This window comes from Bactrocera oleae, chromosome 3 (genome assembly GCF_042242935.1).
Source record: "Bactrocera oleae isolate idBacOlea1 chromosome 3, idBacOlea1, whole genome shotgun sequence".
Lineage (NCBI taxonomy): Eukaryota > Metazoa > Arthropoda > Insecta > Diptera > Tephritidae > Bactrocera > Bactrocera oleae.
Window position 1 is genome coordinate 34,640,788 of NC_091537.1, and position 26,672 is coordinate 34,667,459.

A 26,672-nucleotide genomic window follows, 5' to 3' on the forward strand; every position below is an offset into this window, starting at 1 on the left:
TTGATGGTCAGTGTTTTCTCTGCCCTTACTCTTACATACGCTACACGACGGTTTTTTGTCGCAGGATTTTGCAAAAAGACCGCTTTCTCCACACATGACACCACACTGGCTCCTATCGTCGGGGTTATTGCATGCTTTCGCAAATTGTTCGTATGCGAGACACCTGAAACAGCTCCTCAGGTTATGCTTCGCTCTTATTCTGCACACTACTCAACCTATTTTAACTTTTTAGGCATCCAGGAGCTTTCTTGTTACCACCCCGGGTTAGCTTATTTGCAGCAGTTTTGTTCCAAGGTACGCCGCCCTGATGCTTCTAATTAAGCTTGTATCAAACTGGTTCAGCTTTTTTATTTGACTGCGTATAGCCTCGGCGATATCCTCTTTGCTAGGGCTTTGTCTCTCGTATTTCTACCATTGTTTCATGGGTTAGTGCTTTTATCTGCGAGTGGTTTCCCAGCACTTTCCCTATTTTAGTCTTGAAATCTCCCGTGGTCTTCATTTGAGCCTCATTTAGCTCAAGCGAGATTTGTCCCTTGGTCGTCTTCTTAATTTTTGAGACATTTTCCCACATTTTCTGCAGTGTGTCATTTTTCGTGACCGTCCTTAAATTGTCGCTGTAGGACATATCATAGGTTCTCTCAATGATTATGGCATCGGGACGATGTCCATTCCAACCATCTTGTTTGCCCATTTCTTCCGCTTTGCACTTGGCGAGGTAACAAAAAAATAGTATTCCTATCAACTGAAGAGCTCTCAGGACCTAGTGGTTGTTATTAAAGGTATAGAGTCTTCGGTAGATTCTAATGAAATCAAAGAAGCTCTTGAAGAACGTGGTTATGACATTAAATCGGTTGTAAATATTTTTGATAGAAATAAAGTACAACAACGAATGTTTACAAAAAAAGAGAAATGAAACACATCCGAGATACAAGTATAATTTAAAATATCTATTTAAAAATATATTTGTGTAGTATTTGGTGATTTACATCCTACATCCAAATGCAACCTCTAGAGATAGGATTTAAAGAAAAAGTGTAGTAATTGTGGAGGAAAGCACTCTGCTTATTATAGGGGTTACTTTACGAACAATTCAAAAGTTCCTTTCTAGTGGCGCCATCTGTCTGAAATTGTTATCCCTCAATTGTGTATTCTTCAGTGTTGTCGTATAAAATTTATATAACAGTTGACTTGTATAACAGCTGAGATATCGCGCTACATGTGACATTACATTTGTAGTGTCGGTCGGAAAATGAGCATCGAACAAAGAGCCAACATTAAGTTTTGTTTTAAACTTGGTAAAACTTTTACCAAAACTCATCAAATGATGAAACAAGTTTATGGCGATGATTGTCTATCCCGTCGCCGTATTCACGAGTGGTTTAAACGTTTTCAAAGTGGTCGTGAGGACATAAATGAGAAATGAGTCGAAACCCAAAAAATCGCGCCTGGAGAAGTCAAAAGTGAAGACAATGCTGATTTTTTATGATTCGAAGGGTATTGAGCACAAAGAATTTGTTCCACCCGGCCAAAACGTTAATGCGGTGGCGATTATTTGACCAGAAATCAAATTTTAACAATCAACCACTCCCCGTATTCACCTGATATGGCATCGTGCGACTTCTACCCTTTCGGAAAACTACATTTGGCCATGAAAGGAAACCGCTATGCTGACGTTGATGCCATCCAAAAGGCGACGACCGCCATCCTCAACGCTATACCGACAAATGACCTAAAAAAGTCATTCGATAACCTTCTTGAACGTGCAAAACGTTGTATTCAGGCGGAAGGAGACTATTTTGAAGGCGACCAATAAATTTAAAAAAAAAAAAACAAATAATATTCGTTTTTTAATAAAAGTCCTGAAACTTTTGAATTGCACACACGACGCACCACATCACACTCAACATTTGATAACACTAAACATGATGACACACCACACAGCAACTTAACAAAAAGGACGGGATCATCGCCCACACCTCAATTCGCGAAACGCATTAGTTTTCGTCTACGAGTGATATGTTTTATCATTAGTGGTGTGTGCTCCCTAGCAAATTTGGTCAACCCAAGCGATAAAACTACGGCAAGCCGCACCTTTCAGAACTCGTAATGCTGATGCATTTCGGACATATGCGTTACCTACATAAATACGATAAATTTCATAATAATATATAATTATATATTTATAACAATAATATTAAAGCCGGGTCAACCTTGTATACGATACAATCGCATTTTTATTGTGTGTGCTCCCTAGCAAATTTGGGAATTATTCACAAGTAAATAAATTTACTAACGAAATTAGAAGAGCATTCGAGTACAGAGAGTATTGTTTAGCAATATTCCTTGATGTAGCTCCTTTCGCATTGCATAAAATATTGGAGACTTATCTAAAAAATTATAAATTTACTACTAAAGTAGCTAATTTCATCTCAGATGAACGTCCGAAAAGGGCTGGTGTACCTCAGGGGACTGTGCTAGGCCCAACACCATCCAGTAGATATGCCAACCGGTAATTATGTATTGAAATCGACTTTTGAGGTGACACGGTCATACTTGTAGTATGCCGTAATGAATGTTTCATCAGAGCGTCAGGAATACTAGAAGAGCAATTAGCTTTGGCCAAAGAAAGGTTAGCCAACTGGCGAAAACATGTAAATGAACAAAAGCGTAAGCATGTTACATTCTCACTAAGGCAAAATATGTGTCAGCTGGTTAAAATAAAGAACATCTTAGTACCACAAGCAAATGATGTTACCTATTTTGGCATTCACTTAGACATAAGGCTCACATGGAGAAAACATATATCCAGCAAATTAACTAGCATGAAAATAAGAGCAGCTAATTTGAACTGGCTTTTAAATAAAAATTCTAAACATAGCTTTCACCGTGGTAAATTTGAATTGAAAACATTCACAAAGATCTTGGTATCCTTATGGTAAAGAAGGAAGTAAAGGACAGCAAAAATATATACAAGCTTAAACTCCGGGAACATCCAAATCCATTAGCGAATGCCTTGCTCCCGCTCAAACCCGCTTGTAAAGAAGAGACCAGACTTATAAAGAGCAACATGTTAGTAAAAAGGTTCAAGCACAACCTTGAGCTTGTTTAGTTTTAAATAGATTTAAGATTTTATTACTTTATATGAGGCTATAAGCAATAGCAGATTTAATAAATAAAGTAATGCTAAGAAAAACAAAATATTCCAAAAGTTTAAGATAAATATTAAAAAAATACTATAATTAGTAGTAAAATAAAAAAGTTAATTATTTAAATATTTTGTTGTCTTTAATTTGTTCCTGTAAATCTTTCTTCACACATTTCCGTAATTAAATTTAAAGCGATATCTATTAATTCATTTGAACAAATATAATTTCAAAGTCCAGTGGTTGTTTATTAATGAGCAATTTTTCCGCCAATACCTTGTACTTCGTTGCATAAATCTGTTGCATCTACTTATATCCGTAAATCCAACGTGAGTTAACGACTAGTGAGCACTAGGTTTTCAAACCCTCAAAAGTTTCTTGGCGCTTAAGTCATTGATCACGTAGACGCCAATCCACGGTATTATGAGCTATATCCATGCAGAGCGTATAAAGAAAGGCCATCACATTTTCAATGAAATGTTTATTTGCCTAGAAAAATATTTAAAAAAAATTTTTAATAAAAAAAATATTTCTTTTTTAGGTGTTAGTGCTTGAATAATGTGTAATTGTGTTAATTTCTGGGGAAAGTGGTTAGCCGTGACTGGCACGGAAATCAACAAAATACTTGCAATCAACGCATAACGAACAATACATCATACAACAACCACTGAGTCCTACTATCAAAAAAAATTAACAATACTCCCGTTAATGTTTATAATAATGTATTAGAATACGAATATATGAAACTATGATTTTTGTATATTATATACAAATGAAATAAAGTAATTTTGTAAATAATTTTTTGTTTTATTGAAATAACTTTACGGTGGCTCTTATGCCACGGGGGTAATGCAATATTTCGAAAACTCTGGTCGAAGTGCAGTTGGTACTATGGGCGAAGATTGTTGGTGGAGACGTCGCAAATAATTCCTTTGCCTCCCGGACCATAAATTTAAATCATTTATCCAACGATGATTATGCGAGTGAAAGTTCATCATGGTCGATGCACATCGAAAGGTGCATTGTGTCAATGCATGAAAACGTGTCAGGCATATTGTTATCGGCGCTTGTAATATATTGGATGCTTATTGTGAATTGGCTGATGAATCCCAATTGTCTGATTTGTCGAGGCGAAGATTTATCGGACTGCTGGTGGAAAGCGAAAACAAGTGGTTTGTGGTGAGTCCGCGAGCTGCTTTTTGACTGCAATGTTTCGCTTCTTTTGTCTAAGAATTTTACGTTGAGAGTGTTGTTGATTGCTTGAGGCTATGAGGAGGGTATCAATGTTTGAGTAGGCAAAATTAATTTTGGAAAGTACATCGTTAATGAAACGACTGTGCGGCGTTGCGAAGCCCGAACGACATGCGGTCAATTTCAAAGAAACCAAGCGGGGTGATTACTGCAGTTTTGACAATGTCTTCCTTAGCTACCGGAATTTGGTGGAACGCACGGTGTAGAGTAGTCGTTTAGAAGAGATATTGGGTAGCGATCTGGAGTTGTTTGTGCGTTGAGCCTGCAGCAATCGCCGCATGGTCTCCATTCGCCATTTCTTTGTTTAGCCATATGTAGTGACCTTGCTAATGGTCCTTCGGATGGTCTTGCGTGGCTAAGTTCAACCATCTGCTATAATTCTTGTTTGGCTATATTGAGCCGTTCAGGGCAAAGCGGACAGCATGTTTGGTTAGTGTGCACTTGGATGGATCGCCCAACAATTCAGGAAAGTCCTTAAAAATTTGGGTGAATTTCGTACATTTTCTGGCTTGCGCTTTAAACTTGCGGTGGTCGTAGCAAATTAACGGTGGTGGGCTGGAAAGCGTTTGTGTTGTGCCATGGGGTAGCTGTTCTTTAACTGATGGTGCGCTCGGAATAATGTGGTTGACTTAACAAGCCAGGCTCTCTAGCTGTTTGGTTAGGTCATTTGCTTTTTAATAGAATTATCGAATCGAAACTTTGTTGTTTGGCAATATAATTATGTTATCCGAGGCTTTCTGAATTTCTACCACCTTATTTTCTAACAAGGCGAGTTTGTCGTTGCCGAGCTCCCATGATGCGGTCAGCGCTATCTGTACGTACTGTGGTAGACGATCAAGCCGGATGGTTCGTGTAAATAGTCTGAGTCAGCGTCTAGCTGACTGCCACCTAGCCGTTTGATTTCTGTTAAAAGTTCGGAGGGGCGCCGGTCGCCTAATTCCACTCTCGATAGTAATCTTGGGAAATTTAAAAATGGTTTATTAGCGGCACTTTGATTGTAGGATATTTATTGGCATTTGGTGGGTCAAGGCTGATGTCCTCAACCACGATGGGTGTATCTTGATCGAGGCGAGCAACTAGTTCTTGTTGGGATGGTGCAGCGATGGAATCGAAAAACTTATCCGTTTGAGTTTCATTGCTGTAAGATGTTTTAGTCGGGTCTACTTGATCGGTTTACATTTTACAAAAGCAAAATCGACGCGTGTTACTCTTTTTTTTTCAAGGAAACGGAATGCTGTTTCACGGGGTCACTAATTGTATGTAGCGACTAACGTTACTACATACATATATTTATTAAATGTTATTAAGAAACGATTTCAATGACACTTGGAATTTTAACTTAAATATTTTCTGTTCTTGTAAGCGTATGACTTGTCCACTTCAGGATATTTTCTGAAATGATTTCGCTTGACATAATGGTGTAAAGAAAAAGTATTAATAATGACATATAAAATCCTGTCACCAGATATGGTCAGTGTGGTGACTCTATATACTATTTTGTGCCATTTTCACTTATTTACTTGACATTACTTTAATTTTTTACTTTCCACTTTATTTGTTTGTTTAATTTTTTTCACTTTGACGAGAAGGTTCAATTGCGGACCAGCGTGAGAATTGTCAAAACCTAACAAAATTCTATTAGTGGATTTCACCACATCTGGCTCGGAAGAAGAAATTTCAACAGTGGCGCGTAAACAGAGCTGAGAATTCAATGAAAATTATGCCCAGAGACAGCTGCATGTTAGCCTTTTGGCTTATATTTTTATACGTTTATATGCAATGCAATTAATATTTTGCGAATTTTTATGAATGCATGCAAAACTGATAAGATTAAATTATGGAATTTCGAAATATTATTTATAGTCAATTTGGGCATTTAATAATTTTATTTAGTTTTTACCTAATATACATTCCTAATAAATATTTAGTATTATAATAATGGAGATTAAATTTATTACACTATGTATATACATATGTACATCTTTTATCATATTAATCTTATAAGGTCATATGTATGTACGTATGTATTTGAATGTACGCATTCAGAAATTCAAATCATGATTTTATCACTTATCTATGTATACATAAAATTGCCGAACAAATAATGCATACACAAACCAACATACATACATATGTAAATGCGTACACATGTAAATATGTCACCCGCAAAAACTACAAACATTGTTCTACAAAAACAGCAGTCGTCACAAGTGCAATATGTTAGCCAAATAGGCGAAGCCCAAATTTATAGTAAATTACACAACAACATGTTCATTCATGAACGCAGGCGTACTTTTAACAAGCAACCTCGCTTCATTCATAAAAACAGATACCCCCACATATCCCCGAACATGCTTTTGCCAACAAGCGTCTTTTCGCGACGAAGGCAAAAGCTAAAAATCATAAATTAAACAAATATCTGATATTCCCTCTAGAAGGGAAAAGTGACAACCCCGCAAATATGAGTATTAAAATATTTTAGAATAAAAGTGACAACATAGTATATTTGTCGATTTACAATTCAAGAAACTTTTCAAAGAAAATATTCTATATTCCTCTGTTATCACTCCTCCAATCCCTCTTATCTGAATGTGTCTTGCTGCATCTCACTTTTTTTCTTAATTTTTTAAGGAAAACGGTAATTTTTTTTAAATACATAGAAATTCTTTATTTGGTACCACTCGTTTATACACAAAAAATCTGCATCTTTGGTTTTAGCAGTTAACCGGTCTGTATTTGTCAAAAAATGTACGTAAGTACGTATGTAAATATTCGAATTTTTTGTACACACATCTGCCCGTATATATGCACATGACTTGTTGACTTTGTTTCCATTTACGCATGCCACGTTGTATATGAATAGGGGTTGATTTTGCACTTGCCATATGCGATGTATGTTTGTAAAAGTGTGTATGATTCTGATTTCTCATGAAACAATGAGTGTACATATTTACATACATAGTTGCATGTAGACAAATTAGCAATTATAATGGGTACTTTCATATTTGTTTACACGCACACATAATTATACTTATGTATATATATGTACATATAAAAAATTTGCGACCGCTTGGTCTTTTCCTATCGGGTTATGTCAAGCAAGAGGTGAACAAAATCAAACCCAGAAATCTGACTGAACTGAAGCAGTCCATTAAATACATATTTGAGGCAATCCCGATTTCAACCCTTCAGCCCGCATTAATTTTCTAATCAGGTGTCGCATATGCTAGGCTGAGCATGGAGAAATAATGAATTCTATAAAAAAAGATTAAAACTTTCTATACAATACAAAAAAAATTGATAAAAAAGAAACTTATTACGGTTTATTTTTGTAGCACGATTCGTTAGCCACCCTGTATAGGTAGAATATCTTCGTCGTTTGCGCATTGTAAATATACGAATCTGTAAGCGAACATTAGCATTACTTTTCTCAATTAGCATGGAAAATGCTTAATTCTGCTATTTTTCAGCCCCTGATGTTAATTGTGGCCATTTGGTGCAACAGAGAACTTAGAAGAACGAGAAGGTGCAAATTGAATTTTGTATGATGCTCGATTGGACGGCTAACAGAGCTGAAAAATTAAGATCAAGGACTTCACCATTTTCTGTAGTATTTGCTGTTATTTAACAGAAATAAGAATTTATAACAACGTTCTCTGACAAAATACGTTCTCTGACAAAATACGTATATGAAAAATTAAATACTTTGAACAAAAAATACAAATGATACTTCACATATGCATGATTATTTTTTGCCATATAAACGATTTTTATGATAAAAAATTGATAAAATATGATTTTTTTGCACAAACGCTACATTGATAAAATATGAAAGATTATGCAAAAAATGATATTTTACTATTTTCATAATTTTCTAATTTCAATTGTTACAGAATTAATAATTTATGTGTGTACGTATGTATGTACATCAATATGTTATATTATTGTATAAGTTAATCTATTTATTGGTAGATTCTTTTAAAAAAACAAATTTTTGTTTTTTGCGAGCGGGTTGCTCACTTTATTGTTTCAAATAAAAATTAGAACTAAACTACATTTTTGGTCTTACAGCTAATTTATGCTAGTAAGTCACGTTGTAAAGCAGGTGCAATTGCACATTGTTGTTGTTGTGGGCTGGCTGGCCAGACGTTCTCATGTGGCGACGGTGTGGAGTCAGAATTTTGGCAATTGCGCGTGTGGTGTCGTTTGACTGTGGAAGTTATTTTGTTGCCTAAGCTAAGGTAGATCGTGGGAAAGGTATTTCGGCGTATACCGTGTTAACTCCTCCCCCTTTAAAACATGCAGCGTCCTCGATGGATGTCTCTGAAATATGGACAATTGCTGGAGATGATGTTTCCATCAGTGTTGGAGAGTTGTTTTGTACGTTTTTCGTCTCAACTTGGATGTGGATTTTTCCATTTCGGTTTGCAATTATTCTTTTTAGTGCCATTGTTAGGACCATTGCCACAAGGAGTATAATTATAACCGATTCAGTAAAAGCGCTGATTTTATGCTTTGTGTTGATGGCATTGATTTCTCTGATGTTTGCAACATTAAGCTCTTTCAAATATTGCAGCGAGAGAACTTCTTCCAAATTTGCTGTGGTATTTGCGGAATTAACGACTGCTGGTAGTGGTTTCGCAAAAAATTGGCTTTTATTTATATAGCTTTTACCATTAACTGTTACGGTTGCGTTATCGTATTTGATTAGGAATGTGCCATGCAGATTGATGATGTCTTGATCTACTTCTATCGTGCCATTGTAACTATTAATAAGTATAAGGCCATGATTTATCTCTTCTATTGTTGGTATATGATGCCCATTGATGGTTGTGCAGTTTGCTGAATATCCCTTAAGTAAATTCGGTATGCAGCTGCTTTGTGTGACTTCTTCTATGTTTTCTTGTTTACATATAGATACATCATTTAGGTTCTTACAACTATTTTTTATATTATATATATTCTTCTGACAAACAATTAAATTTTTATTTTCTAGTTTAATAACTTTATTATCTTGTTTTACAGGTTTTATTATTAATGATTTACAATTTTCTTCGCTTGTAATAGGTACCTTTACAATGTAAATAATAGATGATAAATTTGATGCGATTTTTACATCACTAAATTCTATAGCTTCTATTACATTTATATAAGGCATTTTTTGCCTTTCCAATTTCTCCTTAATAACATTAATTTCTTCATTCGACAGTATAAATGAATTAACAATTTTGGCTTTTGCCCATTGAATTGAATAGTCTACATTCTTTAGATCTTCCTTAATATAATTTAATTTTCTTTCGATATTTCTTTCTAATTCTAACTTTATAGCATCATTCGCTTTTACTTCGCTTAAGATTATATTTGTAATATGTGTTAAGTTATTTATTCTTTCTAATACAGATTTATTAATTATTATTTGTTGGTTATTATTATTTAGCAAGTTATCTATTTCGTCATTTACTATTTTGAAATCATCGTGATCTGGGGATCCGGCCAACCATTTCCAGGCTGTGCCGAGGGAATTTATTGTTCTTTTTATTTTCCTGGGTCTAAGTTGAGATAAGAGTATTCGGATGGATTTTTCTTCTTGTGAAAGGAATCGATAATTTTGGCTTTTCTTGGTTACGTAATGCTCTATTGTATTGTGTATCTCAGCTCAGTCTGCACTTTTGCGTGTCCTGTCTCTATGTTACTGTTCGTATAATCAAAAATTTGGGTTTCCGTTTCTTGTTCTGATTCGTTTGTTAGATCTTTCACTATTTTTCGCGTGTATTTTGCTTTATATCTGCTGAAATTTTGTGAGTAGATATTTTGGATTTTTCCTAATATGCTGTCTTCGGTTTTAATGCAATTCGTTACGGAAGGTAGGTATCTTTTTAGTAGTGCTGTGAGACTTTCTTCTGTAAAACTTCTCTCTATTATAATATGCCTATGAAAAGTTGGGAAAGTTATTTGGAATTGGTATGATGCTGTTTCGTCAGTAGAAATGAAAATTTGATTCTTAAAAACGTGGATAGGTGCGTCAGTGTATTGTATTAAGGTCTGTCTTGAGCTTTCGTCACTATGTTGGGTTGCTGTCATAGAATTTACTTGTTGTGGCGGTCTAGAAAGTGCGTCGGCGACGACATTGGTGTGACCGGGTTTATATTTAATTTCGTAGTTATATTCTTCTAAAATGGATTTCCATCTTTTTAGTTTGTTGTTGGTATTTCTATTACTAAGGGAATATGTTAGCGGTTGATGGTCAGTGAAAATTTTGACTGTTGCAGATCCGTAAAGGTAATTCCTAAAAGTTTTTAGAGCCCATATTATGGCTAAAAGTTCTTTTTCGTTAGTCGCGTAGTTTTCTTCGGTTTTTGTCAATGTCCTGGATATGAACGTTATGGGTTTGCCGTCTTAAGTGAAATTCTTTACTGAAGTCGGGATATTGTAGCATGACGTCTGTAGATACTAGTGAATTTTTTAATTTGCTGAATGCTTCTTTTGCTTTATCGTCTAGAGCAATTTTTATTTTGGATGATTGATTTTTTGACATGCGTCCCTCCTCCCCTCTTAAAAGTATTGTTAGGGGTTTCGCGAGTTTCGCATAGTCTTTAATGAAACGGCGGTAATAACCAGAGAGTCCAAGGAAGGATCGAAGTTCTTTTATTGTTTGTGGTGATGGGAAGTCTAAAATTGATTTTACTTTTGTTGGATTTGTTTTTAGTCCATTTTGAGAAATAACGAATCCCAAAAATTCTACTTCTGTTTTTAGAAATTCGCATTTGTCAATTTGGATTTTCATATTAGCTTCTTGTAATGTTTGGAAAATGGTTTGAACGTTTTGTAAATGAGACTCCTCGTCTTTGCCAAAAATTATAATATCGTCTATGTAAACAAAGCATATTTTTCCGATATATTTTCTTAGTATATCGTCTAATGCTCTTTGGAAAATTGCGGGTGCGTTTTTTAAACCGAATGGTAGTCTGGTAAATTCATATTTACCGTTGTTGACCGAAAAAGCTGTCTTTCCAATATCAGATTCAACTAATGGGATTTGATGAAAGCCACTTTTCAGATCTAGGACTGTAAAAAATTTATTTTTGCCAAGTTGGGATAGAACTTCGTTTGTGTCTGGGATAGGATAACGATCGGGTATTGTAATTAAATTTAGTTTCCGGTAATCGATGACCATTCTGTATTTTTTTGTGCCAGATGCATCGATTTTTTTTGGTACTATCCAAATTGGTGAATTGTAAGGAGATCGGGAAGGTCTTATTATTCCGTCCTCGAGTAATTTTGCTAATTGTTTTTCGACTTCGTCCTTAAGGGACATAGGATAAGGGTAATATCTAGAATAAACTGGGTCTTGGGTGGTAGTTCTTATTTCAGCTTTTACTGTGGTAGTATAAGTTAATTTCTCGTCCGGTTTGGAAAAAAGATTTGGGTATAAATTGCATAATTTACAAAGTTTATCTGATTGTCTATTTGTGAGGTGTTCCGTCCTTATTTGGATATTGTTAATTGATTTTGATTCCTGTTGTTTTATTGCAATTTTTATATTGTTTTTTATCATCATGTAATTTTTTGAAGTGAATATTGTTGCTTCCAATTGTTTTAAATTGTCATTACCTAAAATACCATCAAAGCTTTTTAAGGTGGGTAGGATAAAAAATTTAAGGTTTTCGTCTTTCATTCCGAAAAGATTGATAAGGCTATGGTGAGTTATTTTAATATTTCCTGCTACTGAACTTGCGAGGAAACTTTCGTTGTTGGCTATAAGGTTTTTTGCAAGTTGGGGTTGAATATAGTTCTTATTTGAACCTGTGTCTATTAGAATTTTCAATATTTTTCCATCACTATCCTTGCATTGAAAATAAGGAAGTGTGGAGTTCGTCAACCTAAAAAATGTATATCTGAAAACTCGTTAGTATCTTCATCTGGTATGTTGTCCTGAGAAGCATACTGTTGGTAGTAGTCTTCCCATGATTGCTCATTTTGTCCTTGGTCTGATTGTCCTGAGTCTATCAGTGTATCGTCAACGGGTTCTATGTGATTAACTCGTTGTTGCTTAAATGGTTGATGCATTTGATGTGATGGGACTATTGGTCTTTTTCCGGCAAAGGGATTATTAGTAGGTCTGTTCATATAGTTTATATTTTTGGTCCTTTGTGATTGGTCTACGTCCATTGGCACTGGTGGTTTGGGTTGAGTGGGTCTTGGCGGTGGATTATTAAAATAATTAGGTCTAGATGTTGGTCTGTGAGGGTATGCGAAGTTTTGTGGATAGTTTAAGTTTTGTCGGTATTGAAGATTAGTTGGGTTTTGGTTAATTGAATTTCTTTGGTATAGTGGATATTGGTTATTTGTATTCCTGTTTGAATTTAGTTGTCCATAGTAGAGAGTTGGTTGGGGTAGGTATTCTAAGTTTGGAAAAAATTGTTCTGGTTTCTTTGGTGGAATATGTGGGGTGTTTAGTTTTCGCTGTGAGGGTTGGTAACTAAAAGCGTGTTGCGTCCTGAAATTCTGGTTCTGTAATTTCATACACAATTGGTGTGCTTGGGGTAAGTCAGTAGGTTCTTTTATTCCTAGTAATTTTGGAAGTTCTCCGTTCAGTCCTCTTATGAACGTGTCTAACGCTTTGTCGCGGTAGGTTTTAGTAAGGATTTGTATGGATTCCGGTCCTACATCCATGCATGAAATTTTATTTAAAATTAGTGAAAGATGTGAAAATACATCCTGGTAGAATTCATTAAAAGATTTATTGCCTTGGAATAAGCATGACATCTAGTACTCTAAGGTACTGATATCGCGCTTATCACCATAGTGTGTGTTTAAACATTTAGAAATTGCCGTCCAGTTTAACGGAGTGTTGTATGATTCTAAAGCGACGTCGGCATTGCCCGTTATTTTGTTTCTTATGACATTTAAAATGCCAAAATAACGTGGAGTGCCTTTTCCTTATCCTTAGAATTCTTTCCACGCTTTTCTTCCAAGATGCGAATTCCCTAGCATCTCCAGAGAAATCTCGGAGACATCTAACGACATCTGGTATTCTATCTAAGCCTGCAAGGTTGTTAATATGTCCTGGGTCTATATTCTGATCGGTTATTATTTCATTCGTAGGATGGATGATATTATCTATAAGAGAAGGTGCTTCTTCCAAAATCATCTGTGAGACAATATATCTAATGAGGCTTGCTAGTTCTGGGGTTGTTTGGGGGTTGTTTGGTAGTGTTTGACCATTGTTAAATGGTCCTGGTTGTCTAGTAGCGTTTTGCGGAATGGTGGGTGGAGGCGGGACATTTATATTAAGGACAGGAGGCCTAATTAACTCTGGATTACTCATTTTGAAGGTTTTATTTTATTTTACCCAATTTATTTATTTTTTTTTTTTTATTTTTTATTTTTTTTACTTTTATTTTTTATTACGCCAATCTCTGGAGGGTCCCCCTTAAAGGTGGTGAATCGCGGCCTTGCTTTTAGGTTATTTTAAGTATTTAATCTTTAAAATCTAAATATTTTACTTTGATTCACAAAGCTATTTTTTTTTTTTTTTTAAATAACTTAAAGTTAGATTTAAACCCTAAGCAGAAATTGATGTATCTTTGCTATTTGGTGGGCGTCTTTACGTCGCCAAAGTGATCTAAGTGTTTGTATAATTCTTTAAGTTTATTTATGTATTTTGTTTTTTTATTCTCTTTTTTTATTTCTTTGCAATTTTTACTACTTTAATTGCTAAATATGAATTTTTTTTCTTTAATTAAAATATTTTAAGTTTTATTTTCTTTCACTTTTACTTTTTTTTTCTCTATTATTATTTATCTGTAATATATTAGTCTATGCTTACATAAATCCTAATTTGTCCCACATGTGACTGCTGGGCTGCTCCGTTTTGTACTGCTTTCCTACTTCGGTCCAACGATGCCATAATTCCATGGGGTGTGGTTTTTTCCTATTGGATTTTACCACTTGAGGGTCCTGCCGCGTCCTGGCACTTCTTGAGGGCACTTCGTGAAAGCCGGGTTTAATAATTTTGCGACGAAATTCCCGTTTTTCGGCACTTCTTGAGGGCTCTTCGTAAAAGCCGGGTTTTAATAACTTCGCGACGAAATTCCCGTTTTTTTTTTCGCACTTCACTACAATCGGACGCAACTGGCCGTTGGGCGCCAGTTAATCTATTTATTGGTAGATTCTTTTAAAAAAACAAATTTTTGTTTTTTGCGAGCGGGTTGCTCACTTTATTGTTTCAAATAAAAATTAGAACTAAACTACATTTTTGGTCTTACAGCTAATTTATGCTAGTAAGTCACGTTGTAAAGCAGGTGCAATTGCACATTGTTGTTGTTGTGGGCTGGCTGGCCAGACGTTCTCATGTGGCGACGGTGTGGAGTCAGCATTTTGGCAATTGCGCGTGTGGTGTCGTTTGACTGTGGAAGTTATTTTGTTGCCTAAGCTAAGGTAATCGTGGGAAATGTATTTCGGCGTATACCGTGTTAACTTATATATTGTACAATAATATAATAATATATTATCACTTATCAATAAATACATGTGCGCGCACTGCTCTATATGTAAGTATGTATGTACAAATATACGTATGACATTGTAAAATAAGTAATGCATACGCAAATCTACATGTATACATATATTTTCGTAGAAAAATACAAACATTGTTATACAAAAACAACAATTCTCTCAAATAGCATGAGCAGCGTCAGAAATCAATATGGCAGCCAAATTTTAAATCCTAAATATGTAGTAAATCACACAACAACAACATTTTCATTCATAAAAGCAAACGCCTTACACATCTCCCGGAGCATGCGTTTGCCTACAAGCGTCTTTTCGCGACGATGGCAAAAGCTAGAAATCATAAATTGAACATCTTTTTTATGTTCCCTCTAGAAGGGAAAAGTGACAACCCTGCAAGACCACAAAACACAGAAAAACGCGACAAAAGTGGCAACAAAGCCTTTGTCGATTTAAAATATTTTACAATTCTAAAATATTTTTCCGAGACTCGCAAAAATCTGCGTTAATATGTATGCATGCTCATATATAAACACACATATATACGATGATTTGTGCGCAAAGCTGTTAGAGCGGCAAGGGAAGCGGTGACAATCGGCGAGCGTTGGCAGAGAATGTTAATGAATAGAGAAGGCGCAAATGTTAGCTGCACTAAAATGTTAATTACGATGAGGGAACATCGAAAACGCGCAAGTTCGAAAATAAAGTTTCACCATCCTATCAATTTACGCAACGAACTACACCACTCTCTAAGCAAAATGTATATACATACATATGCACAGATGTTCTTTGGTATGCGCATAAACAAGAATTTAAATAATAAAAACGAAATAAATTGACTTCAGACAAGAAAATATTAATAATGAGGGAAATAATATGAAAATAGAATTAAAATATCATTCAATAAAAAAGTATTATAAAAATAAAAAAAATAGTATATAAAAATATCTGATAAGATTTAAACTTAGGCAAAATATTTCATTACAATAATTGAGTGTGCTATACAAGCAGCACCATAGACGATATTTGAGCTATTTTGTCTAATTTGTAAAGTCAAACAGCTATTGTTGTTTACTTGCTTTAAATGTTCATATATCTATATGTGAATATTCTTGAAATTGCCTTCCTTCATTCGCATGTCCAAATGTATTTGCATATATGTACACATATGTACATATGTATGTCCCTCAATATGTCTTTCCCAAAAAATCAAACAATCGCGCAAGTGACAAAAAAACGTAGACGACCATCATCGGCCAATAACATTCAAGCGAACTCGCGGCTTATTTTCTAAGTATTTCATATTACAACGACAGCAAATTCATTCATAAGGAACGTGCGTCTGCTTCAAAGCAAAGTGCGTTGGTTCATAACTCTGCGCCGCGCTATTTTTTTTGTGCGCCTGGTGAACCACATTTGGTTTTCATATAGAATTCCTACGCAAATGCGAAATTAAGTTTATAAAATGAATGAATGAATGAAATTGAATTTGAACGGTTTCAGTAAAACGAGAAAAATTCAATTTTACAATTTGTATCACTGAAAACCACCTACCTACCAACCTACCATTCCCTCGCATTTGTATGTTGCCCACAAGCTGCTTACTCACTACGATGCTAAAAATCAGAAATTGAAGAAAATGTCGGATGTTCCCTTCAAAAAGGAGAATTGGCAACATGACCTATTAGCGAGTTAAAATAATGTTTATATTTTTTTCAAATTATGCACTATATATGACATTAAATTATAAAATTTATATAAAATTGACATTTATATGAAATCCTTTATTACTTCTATATTCTCTAAGCATACTCCATATAGTACTTTTATATGTTTACTTATTATCAATATTTCATAGTTTGTCGATGTAGCCCATTTTATCTAAATACGACGCTATGAAAATATTTCAAAAGAGCATAAGTCAACTTTCAATAGCAAACCAGTGCAAAAAGGACAAACGAGACAACATAGCCGACCGTCATTGTCGCAAAATTTAAACAAATTTTGTCAACTCCGCGACGATTCACACAATTTGGTGTCAATATGTATGCGAGCTCATATATGTATGTATGTATGTATATACATATGTAGGTTTGTGGACAAAGTCGTCGTTTGGTTTTTTTCAACAACACAATGTCCGCGCGAACTCACCGGTATTTCGTTGGCTTGCCACCATGCACGTAGGCGTGTCAAGTGAGGGCTCGTAATATATTAATATGTTGCTTAATTAGTTTTGAAAAATACGGATGCATTTATGAATTATTTTCGTAATATAATAATAATATACGTATATATAAATACACATAAACTCATACCTATAATCGTTTTTAAACTAAATTCGATAGATAAAATATATATCTGAAATAATTATGTGGCGGTGCGCCCCAACCCCTCCTTGCCAGCGATCGTTCAACTCGCAAAAAGCAAAAAGAGTAGACAAAAGTCATTGTTTGTGCGGGGCAAGAAGAAGCAAGCATCAGCGTAAGTGTATTTAAGATTGTTTGTGTGATTATCACATTTATGTAAATACGCATAATAAGGGAATATTATTATTATATTAATAAAATTAAAAAATCAAATAAAATTTCAGTTTCATGAGTTTTAGGATTCGAGCGTATAGGCTCGTATTCGAATTGTGCTTAATCCCTTCCCGCTTACGACCTCAGCCAAAAGTGGAAACGCGGCCGCTTAGCCACCGTTTTATTGTTATCCTTTGCTCAATAAGCAATTGTTCACGCAACGCACATACATATGTTGGAAAAATATTCTATTAAATGTTTATTTTATTAAAAACTCTGGGGTTTTTACCGGTAATACAGCTTTTTAATTCAGAAGGTTTTCATAATTATAAATTTTGTCATATCATAGAAATTGAAAACATAAATCTAAATAGGTATGCCCAACGATTTTTCATTTCGGAATATTCGCACATTGCGTGGTGTATTTTTCTTTTTCGAAGTTATATTTTTCGATGTTCCCTCATCTGGAATTACAAATTAGTACACAAAAAGCAGAGAATGTTAATGAGTAGAGAAGGCGCAAACAGAGAATGTTAATGAATAGAGAAGGAGCAAATGTTAAATAAAATTTTTTGAGTACTAATTTGTAATTCCACATGAGGGGACATCGAAAAATATAACTTCTAAAGAGAAAAATACACCACGCTGTGTGCGAAACGGAGAAAAGGCTATAAACAGACACAACGAATGAAAAATCGGTGCGCATACCTATTTAGATTTGTGTTTTCAATTCAATAATTGTTAAAAGCCTTTTGAATTAAAAAGGAGGATTACTGGCAAAAACCCCAGAATTCATAATAAAATAACCTTTGATATGCAATTTTTCCAACTTTTGTATGTGCGTTGCGTAAGCAATATACTTATTGAACAAATGATAATAATAAAACTGTGGCTAAGCGGTCGCGTTTCCACTTTTGAGGTGGCTGAGGTCGTAGGCGTGAAGGAGTCAATCCGAATACGAGCATATACGTTCGACTCGTAAAATACATAAAATTAAAATTTTATTTAATTTTTTTATTTTATTAAATGGAATTAATTAGCATATCTTAATTCAATTACTTAAATAGCATATTTTACTTTCAGAGATAATTAAAATATTTCAGGAAAATATGTTCATATGTTTAGGATTATTGAATATACGCTTATTTATGCCAATTCAAGATTTTTTTCTACACTTTTTCCGAGAAGCAAGCTGAACGATCGCTGGCAAGGAGGGTCAGGGCGCACTGCCACATAATTATTTCAGATATATTTTTATTAATCGAATTTATTTTAAAAACGATTATAAATATGAATTTATGTGTACTTATATTTTTACGTACATATATTAGTATTATATAATATTACGAAAAGAAGTCATTTTATGCATCAGTGTTTTTCAATACAAATAAAGCAACATAATAATATACTATGAGCCCTCAGTTGAAACGCCTTTGTGTATGGTGGCAAGCCAACGAAATAACGGCGAGTTGACAAAATTTGTTTCAATTTTGCGACAATGTCGATCGGCTATGTTGTCTCGTTTGTCCTTTTTGCAGGGCTTTGCTGTTGAAAATTAACTTATGCTCTTTTGAAATACTACGATTAACGATTGGTCTATATTTTCAAAGCGTCGTTTTTAGATAAAATGGTCTAAATCGACATACTATGAAATAATGATAATAAGTAAACATAAACAAGCCCTATATGTAGTTTGCATAGAATATATAGAAGTAATAAAGGATTTCATATAAATGGCAATTTTACATAAATTTTATAATTTAAAACCATATGTAGTATAATATATGAAAATCAAAAATCAAAAATATTAAATCGACAATGACCCAAGCTGCCATTTTTTTCTTCTGGAGTGAACATTAGAAAATTCTTCAACTTCTGATTTTTAGTATCACCATGAAGAAGCAGCTTTTGGGCAACTTGTAGAATACATGTGTTCTTATGAATGAATTTGTTGTTGGTGTTATTTGAATGCGTAGATATATGTATAAATGAATTTGTGCTTATTGTAATTATGAATATATGGCATATTGAAGAGCATATGACGTGTGTACATACAAACAGACCGTGACATATTCACGTATTCATGTATGTAGATATGCATATGCATGAATGAATTTGTTCTTGTTGTAATTATGAATATATGGCATATTGAATTGTTTGTATGTACACAAGTCATAGTACATACAAACAGACCGTGGCAATTCACGTATTTATGCATGAATTTCTATTTTTACCTGCTTTGTGCAAACGAAGTAAACACTAACTGTACACTTCCTATGTATTATCAAAACCTCATATATTTAACGAATTAAATGCAAATAAATTAATTTTTATTTATTTATATTTTATTAATTAATTTATTATTTAATTAAAATAATAATAAAATAAACTTGTAGGTATTTCTTAATTATATTAATCTAAATAAAAATCTGAAATGGAAAAATAGGAAACCCTTAAAATTAAAAAAACAAATGCATATAAGTAATTTTGTTATTTAAATTGTAACTATAAAACAAAAAAATAGTTTTAATTGCACACGATTTGCGAATTTGCCTCCTCTTCAAACACAAATTCTCACACGATTTTTTCTATTTACATAAATTTAATCAATAATTCACCTGTTTTATAAAACTACGCTCATGTGCAATAAAACTATATAAACTACACTACAACTAAAACTTATTATAACTAACTTCTACATATATTTTAAATACATTTTTAACTACATACAAAACTACTTAAACCTTCTAAACTAAACTTATTTACACCTGAAAATATATAAAGAAGAGCTGAAAATAGAAGAGCATCTAAATGTGGAAGAAAAATTTATAAAATATTAATAAATTTGTATTAAATATGTATGTATATGATACATTACTTACACAAAAAAACACACCTAATACCTATTGCCTTCAATCAATGGAATTTTAGTTTAAAATAAGTGCACCATGATCCCTATTTCTTATTTATTTAATTTTTTTAGTTTACTATTTTTTAGGCGTTGCGCATTTTCTTGCTGCTCTTCTTCAGCCAGCCATTTCGCATTTTTATACAACAACACTGTTACTAAGGACTTTAACAGTTGTTGTCGGTGGTCCAAGCATTCGCCAGCTTCTAAAAACCATTCTGGAAAAATGTTTTTAGTGCTATCATCTATGGCATCCTCGATGAGCTCTCGAACTCCATAGTAATGCGCATATTTTCCGAATAGCTCTGTATACCACTTCATCTGCATCCGACAAATTTCAAAAACTCTGTCAGTCGGATTGATTAGTCGCAGATCGGTGCAATCTTTATAGTTTTTAGAGCGTATTAAAGACTCGGAGTGCTTATTTAAATCTCCTTGAGTCTTCAACAGCTCTATCCAGTGTAATACCGCTGTACTTGAAGTTCCGCAGTATTTTATTCGGTTTCTGCAAAGTGCTCATCGGGAATGTCAACTACATCAACGGCATGTTGCTCGGAATCATCGAGGGAGTTATGATCTTCCTCCCTGTTATTCCAATCAAGATTCAGGTCGTCATCGTCTTCGCAGTTTGAGCCTTTATTATAAAATCTCAAACAAATCGTTCATGCGTTTTACCAACATTTGTGTCCTTTGGCACATTTCAATATATATGCATCCGTGCCCAATAATCCCTGCCTGAATGCCATGTCGATGCCAGCTGCTACTGAATTGCTGAGCACCTGTGTAGCTCTAGAAACGCTCATTTCCTCGAAGTTATTGGGATATATGTGGGAGGATATCAACTTCGGACATATTTTAAATTGATGACTTACACTATCGATTACATACAGCTTCCTTATAACCTTGAAGCTAGCTATGCCATCGATAGTTTTTAAGTCGTGTTTTAATAAATTATTCCTAATTGACTTAATCAAATGGCAATAGTCATATAGGCAATGAAATTTTTTGCCATTGGTTATAACATATGGTTTGGATTTTGTAACATTTAAATTACCATATAATCGGACATTCACCGGACCTTGATCACAAATGATCGCTTTTACATTGAGTCCTATCATTTCCAAGACTTCAATGTTTTTGTTCAATATTACATCTAAATCTACTGCGGACATCCCTCCTTTTGCCACATAATACGAAAGTACGTATTTCCAATTAGCTGATATAGCTTTCGCCATGAAAAAGCAGCATTTGTCGGCAATATTTAATTCCCTATTGCCGTCTCCCTTGTCAACAAAACCATCGATGACATCCTTACTTTTGTTATAAACGAGATCTATTTTAATTGTAATTTCATCGAATATAATTACACAGATCCGTTCGTGTTCGGACATTTCCTCAACAAGAGTTTTCAAATTACCTATAACCCTAGGATCAATCCCTGCCTCGACATATCTAATTGGGCGCCAGCGCAGTAGAGATTTTGGATGCGGCAGCGCAAACTGAGGATCATCCTTCAAGAAGTTATATGTCTTCGTTGACATATAATTAATATTTTGCGCTACATTTTTTTGATCTTCAGTATATGTATTGATTGTACTATATATATGCTGAATCAATATAAAAAATCACCGCAAAAATCACAAAAAATGTAAATATATTTAAATTTGTTACTTACCAAGATTTAGTGTGGGTACAGCTCCAATCCCCAATTTTTTAGCTCCCATTGCATTATCTGCGAAATGCGCGGCACAAACAAACGTGTTTGAGGGGGCTTATATGGGCCAAATTTCGCCTCCATATAAGTGCAATTTGTTCATTTGGCCGAAAAATATCGTAACACTCGCGCACACTACATTTACGCACTTGCGACATTTTTATAAATTTTTTAATTCAAATTAAAACCGATTTAAAATTTGATTCCCGCGCCACAAGAAGCTTTTATTATCACTGATGTTTTGGAATTTCGTTTCTCTCTTTTACTATTTTTTCTTTTATATTTTCGCACTTACCCAATTTAAATATTTTCTCAGTTAGCACCCATTGAAGTCATTAGAAATTTATCCAATAGGTAAAACATATAGTTGGGTACATATGCACATTAGATTCCAACATTGAAATTCCATTTTTTCTCCTTTTCTATTTGGATGCAATTTCAAACCAATTCACAACTTTTTTTCTGATTTGCAGTTATTGGATTTTCTATTTTCATTATTATTTCCCTCATTATTTATATTTTCTTGTCAGAAGTCAATTTCTTTCGTTTTTATTATTTAAATTTTTGTTTATGCGCATACCAAAGAATATCTGTGCATAAGTATGTATATACATTTTGCTTATGGAGTGGTGTAGTTCGTTGCGTACCCTGAAATGTGTGGTGACATTTTATTGTCGAACTTGCGCGTTTTCGATGTTCCCCCATCGTAATTTACATTTTAGAACACCTAACATTTGCTCCTTCTCTGTTCATTAACATTCTATGCTTGCGCGTTTTCGATGTTCCCTCATCGTAATTAACATTTTAGTACATTTTTACCCGCACATCACGTGAATAAGACTTGTTAAAAGAGCCAGCTATTTGTCTTACAATTTCTTCATAAACCACTACAGTATCTAGAACAAAAAAAAAAATTAGATGAATAAATTTGGATTTACCTGGCATTAATTCAGCTTCTGTCATTAAAATTTCTGTTCACTCCCGTTGTCTTTGTGTATATTCTTCCCAGCTTATAGGTAATTTATAAGCAGCAACTATAGCTTCAGCAACTTGCTGGGTCTGCAACCCTATAACACTTACTTTAACGTCCCAAGTGTAAGTTTTACCGTACGGATCCAGAATTTCCTGAGTAGCTTGCGAATACAATTTTTCCGTATCTAAGAATTAATAAACCAAAAAATAAATTTGGGGCTTCATGATTCAAAATTCTAAATTATTCGGAGCATGATTGTAATTGTGAACATATTATGGTATATTAAATAAGAGAAGTTGATTAAGGCTGTGTGCCAAACGGTAGCAAAATTTAAATTCTGGCAGCTGAAAATGAAATTTTGACATTTTTCGTGGTGAATCCAAATGTCAGAATTTTAACCAGCTCAGAAGCTTATTATATTTTTAATAAGGAAAGTTCTTGCCTTCTTCTATGTATCTGCGCAAAGAAACTTCGATACATCCCGGTATTGGACCGATCAGGGCTATTTTTTTGAAGCGCGGCCAAAGGCCGCCAACGCAAAAAAGAATTTCTGCGCAAAAACACTTGATATACCACTGCTTACCGCCAACGCAAAAAGAAGTTCTGCGCAAAAACACTTGATACACCCCGGTGTTGGACCGACCAGGGTTATTTTTTTTAAGCGCGGCCGAAGTCCGCCAACGCAAAAAAAATTTCTTCACAAAAACACCCGACATACCACTGCTTACCGCCAACGCAAAACGAAGTTCTACGCAAAAACACTTGATACACCCCGGTGTTGGACCGACCAGGGCTATTTTTTTGAAGCGCGGCCAAAGGCCGCCAACGCAAAAAAGAATTTCTGCGCAAAAACACTTGATATACCACTGCTTACCGCCAACGCAAAAAGAAGTTCTGCGCAAAAACACTTGATACACCCCGGTGTTGGGCCGACCAGGGTTATTTTTTTGAAGCGCGGCCGAAGGCCGCCTACGCAAAAAGGAGTTCTACGCGTAAAAACCTTGGTGCACCCCGGTGTTGGACCGACCAGGGTTACTTTTTTGAAGCGCGGCCAAAGTCCGCCAACGCAAAAAAAATTTCTTCACAAAAACACCCGACATACCACTGCTTACCGCCAACGCAAAAAGAAGTTCTGCGCAAAGAAACTTCGATACATCCCGGTATTGGACCGACCAGGGCTATTTTTTTGAAGCGCGGCCAAAGGCCGCCAACGCAAAAAAGAATTTCTGCGCAAAAACACTTGATATACCACTACTTACCGCCAACGCAAAAAGAAGTTCTGCGCAAAAACACTTGATACACCCCGGTGTTGGACCGACCAGGGTTATTTTTTTGAAGCGCGGCCGAAGGCCGCCTACGCAAAAAGGAGTTCTACGCGTAAAAACCTTGGTGCACCCCGGTGTTGGACCGACCAGGGTTACTTTTTTGAAGCGCGGCCAAAGTCCGCCAACGCAAAACAAATTTCTTCACAAAAACACCCGACATACCACTGCTTACCGCCAACGCAAAACGAAGTTCTACGCAAAAACACTTGATACACCCCGGTGTTGGACCGACCAGGGTTATTTTTTTGAAGCGCGGCCGAAGGCCGCCTATGCAAAAAGGAGTTCTACGCGTAAAAACCTTGGTGCACCCCGGTGTTGGACCGACCAGGGTTACTTTTTTGAAGCGCGGCCAAAGTCCGCCAACGCAAAAAAATTTCTTCACAAAAACACCCGACATACCACTGCTTACCGCCAACGCAAAACGAAGTTCTACGCAAAAACACTTGATACACCCCGGTGTTGGACCGACCAGGGTTATTTTTTTGAAGCGCGGCCGAAGGCCGCCTATGCAAAAAGGAGTTCTACGCGTAAAAACCTTGGTGCACCCCGGTGTTGGACCGACCAGGGTTACTTTTTTGAAGCGCGGCCAAAGTCCGCCAACGCAAAAAAATTTCTTCACAAAAACACCCGACATACCACTGCTTACCGCCAACGCAAAACGAAGTTCTACGCAAAAACACTTGATACACCCCGGTGTTGGACCGACCAGGGTTATTTTTTTGAAGCGCGGCCTAAGGCCGCCATGGCAAAAAGAAGTTCTGCGCAAAAACACGTGATATACCACTGCTTACCGCCAACGCAAAAAAAAGTTCTACAAGAAAAAGTAATATTGTCATAGAGGGTATAACGTAATACTTAACATCAATGCTCTGTAATAGTTTATTTATCTAGGTTTTGGATTCCTGTATTTGGGGTATTATCTGTTTTAATTTCTTTCAGTTCAATTACAAAAGATTTTTGTAATATGATAATGTAACACTGGTTATTTGACTTTTTGCAACCCTTTTGTCAGAATTAAGGAAATTTAATTATTGAATTAAACTATTTTTGCACTATATAATGTAAAATAAATGTGTACAAACGAATTAGTGAAGTGTTAGTGGATATAAAAATGGAAAATATAAGTGTATAATTCATTTGAAATCGAAAAAATGCGTATTTTAAATAGTTGAAATTTTCAACTTTAAACGTAAATATTTCGTGATCTGGAGGATCTCCTCTATCCGCCCATACCCATTTTATCCCTGAAAGCTTGGGCCGTTATACTAAAGCCGACCCATTGTTTCTCATGTTTTATATATTATTTGTAAGTAGATTCTGAGGGTATGTAGTTTGTCACACCACTTTACTTTTTATTTACCTGCCCACTAATAGAATTAATAACCTAATGATTTAAAAACAAATTTCATATTTATACATACTTATGTATATATAATATAATGAGTGTATGTAAAACATGATGTCGTTATACAAACAGTAAAAATTAGGTCTGTTAATTTTGATCCCCTTCCTATGAAAAATAGTTAGATTAATTATTGGAAATTCAGAATTTATGTTGTAGTCGCTTCAAAGGCATAACATCTACTTACCTAGTAATAAACCGTCCATATCAAACATGCAATGCGTAACCTTCTTAAATTTACTACACATACTGCCCCAGATTTTATTAAACCGACAATATCTATGTGAAATATCTATAACTGTGTTAAATGCTAGCAAAAACGGGTCGGCTTTAGAATAACGTCCCGCGCTTTTGTGGATAAAATGGGTATGGGCGGATAGAGGAGATCCTCCAGATCAAGAATATATATAGATATAGCCGCGGGAAACTTATAGTTTTCGAGATATTTACGTTTAAAGTTGAAAATTTCAACTATTTAAAGTACATTTTTGCGATTTAAAATGAATTATCCACTTATATTTTTCACTTTTATATCCACTAACACTTGAATAACTCGTTTTTAGAAATTTTTTTTATACTAGATGCTGCAAAAATAGCTTTATTTCAATATTTAAATCATTCTTCAATTTTATTAATTTTGACAATAACAAAATGGTTGTGAATGTCAAAACATCAGTGTTGCCATACTAATATATTTTGTAAACGAAGAAAAATAAAATAAACAGAGAGATTGTACCCTAGATACAGGAAACAACGCAAAAAGAATTTCTGCGCGTAAAAACTTTGGTACACCCCGGTGTTGGATTCACCAGGGTTATTTTTTTTGAAGCGCGGCCGAAGGCCGCCAACGCAAAAATAAGTTCTGCGCAAAAAAACCTTGATCCACCCCAGTGTTGGATCGACCAGGGTTATTTTTTTGAAGCGC

The 26,672-nt window shown here is 34.9% G+C and overlaps 1 non-coding gene across 2 annotated transcripts; it reads right to left on the minus strand.

Moving 5' to 3' along the window:
* Positions 1-3,263: 3,263 nt before the first annotated feature.
* LOC118682501 (uncharacterized) lies at positions 3,264-26,273 on the minus strand. 2 transcript variants are annotated; one of them, XR_011395142.1, is made up of 3 exons: positions 25,935-26,272; positions 22,986-23,204; positions 3,264-3,632 (listed from the first exon to the last, which is right to left on the minus strand). It is a non-coding gene; the product is annotated as an uncharacterized protein (transcript). The 2 variants fall into 2 exon arrangements; XR_011395143.1 differs by lacking the exon at positions 3,264-3,632 and adding an exon at positions 19,749-20,232 and having other exon boundaries at positions 25,935-26,273.
* Between the last annotated feature and the right edge of the window lie 399 nt (positions 26,274-26,672).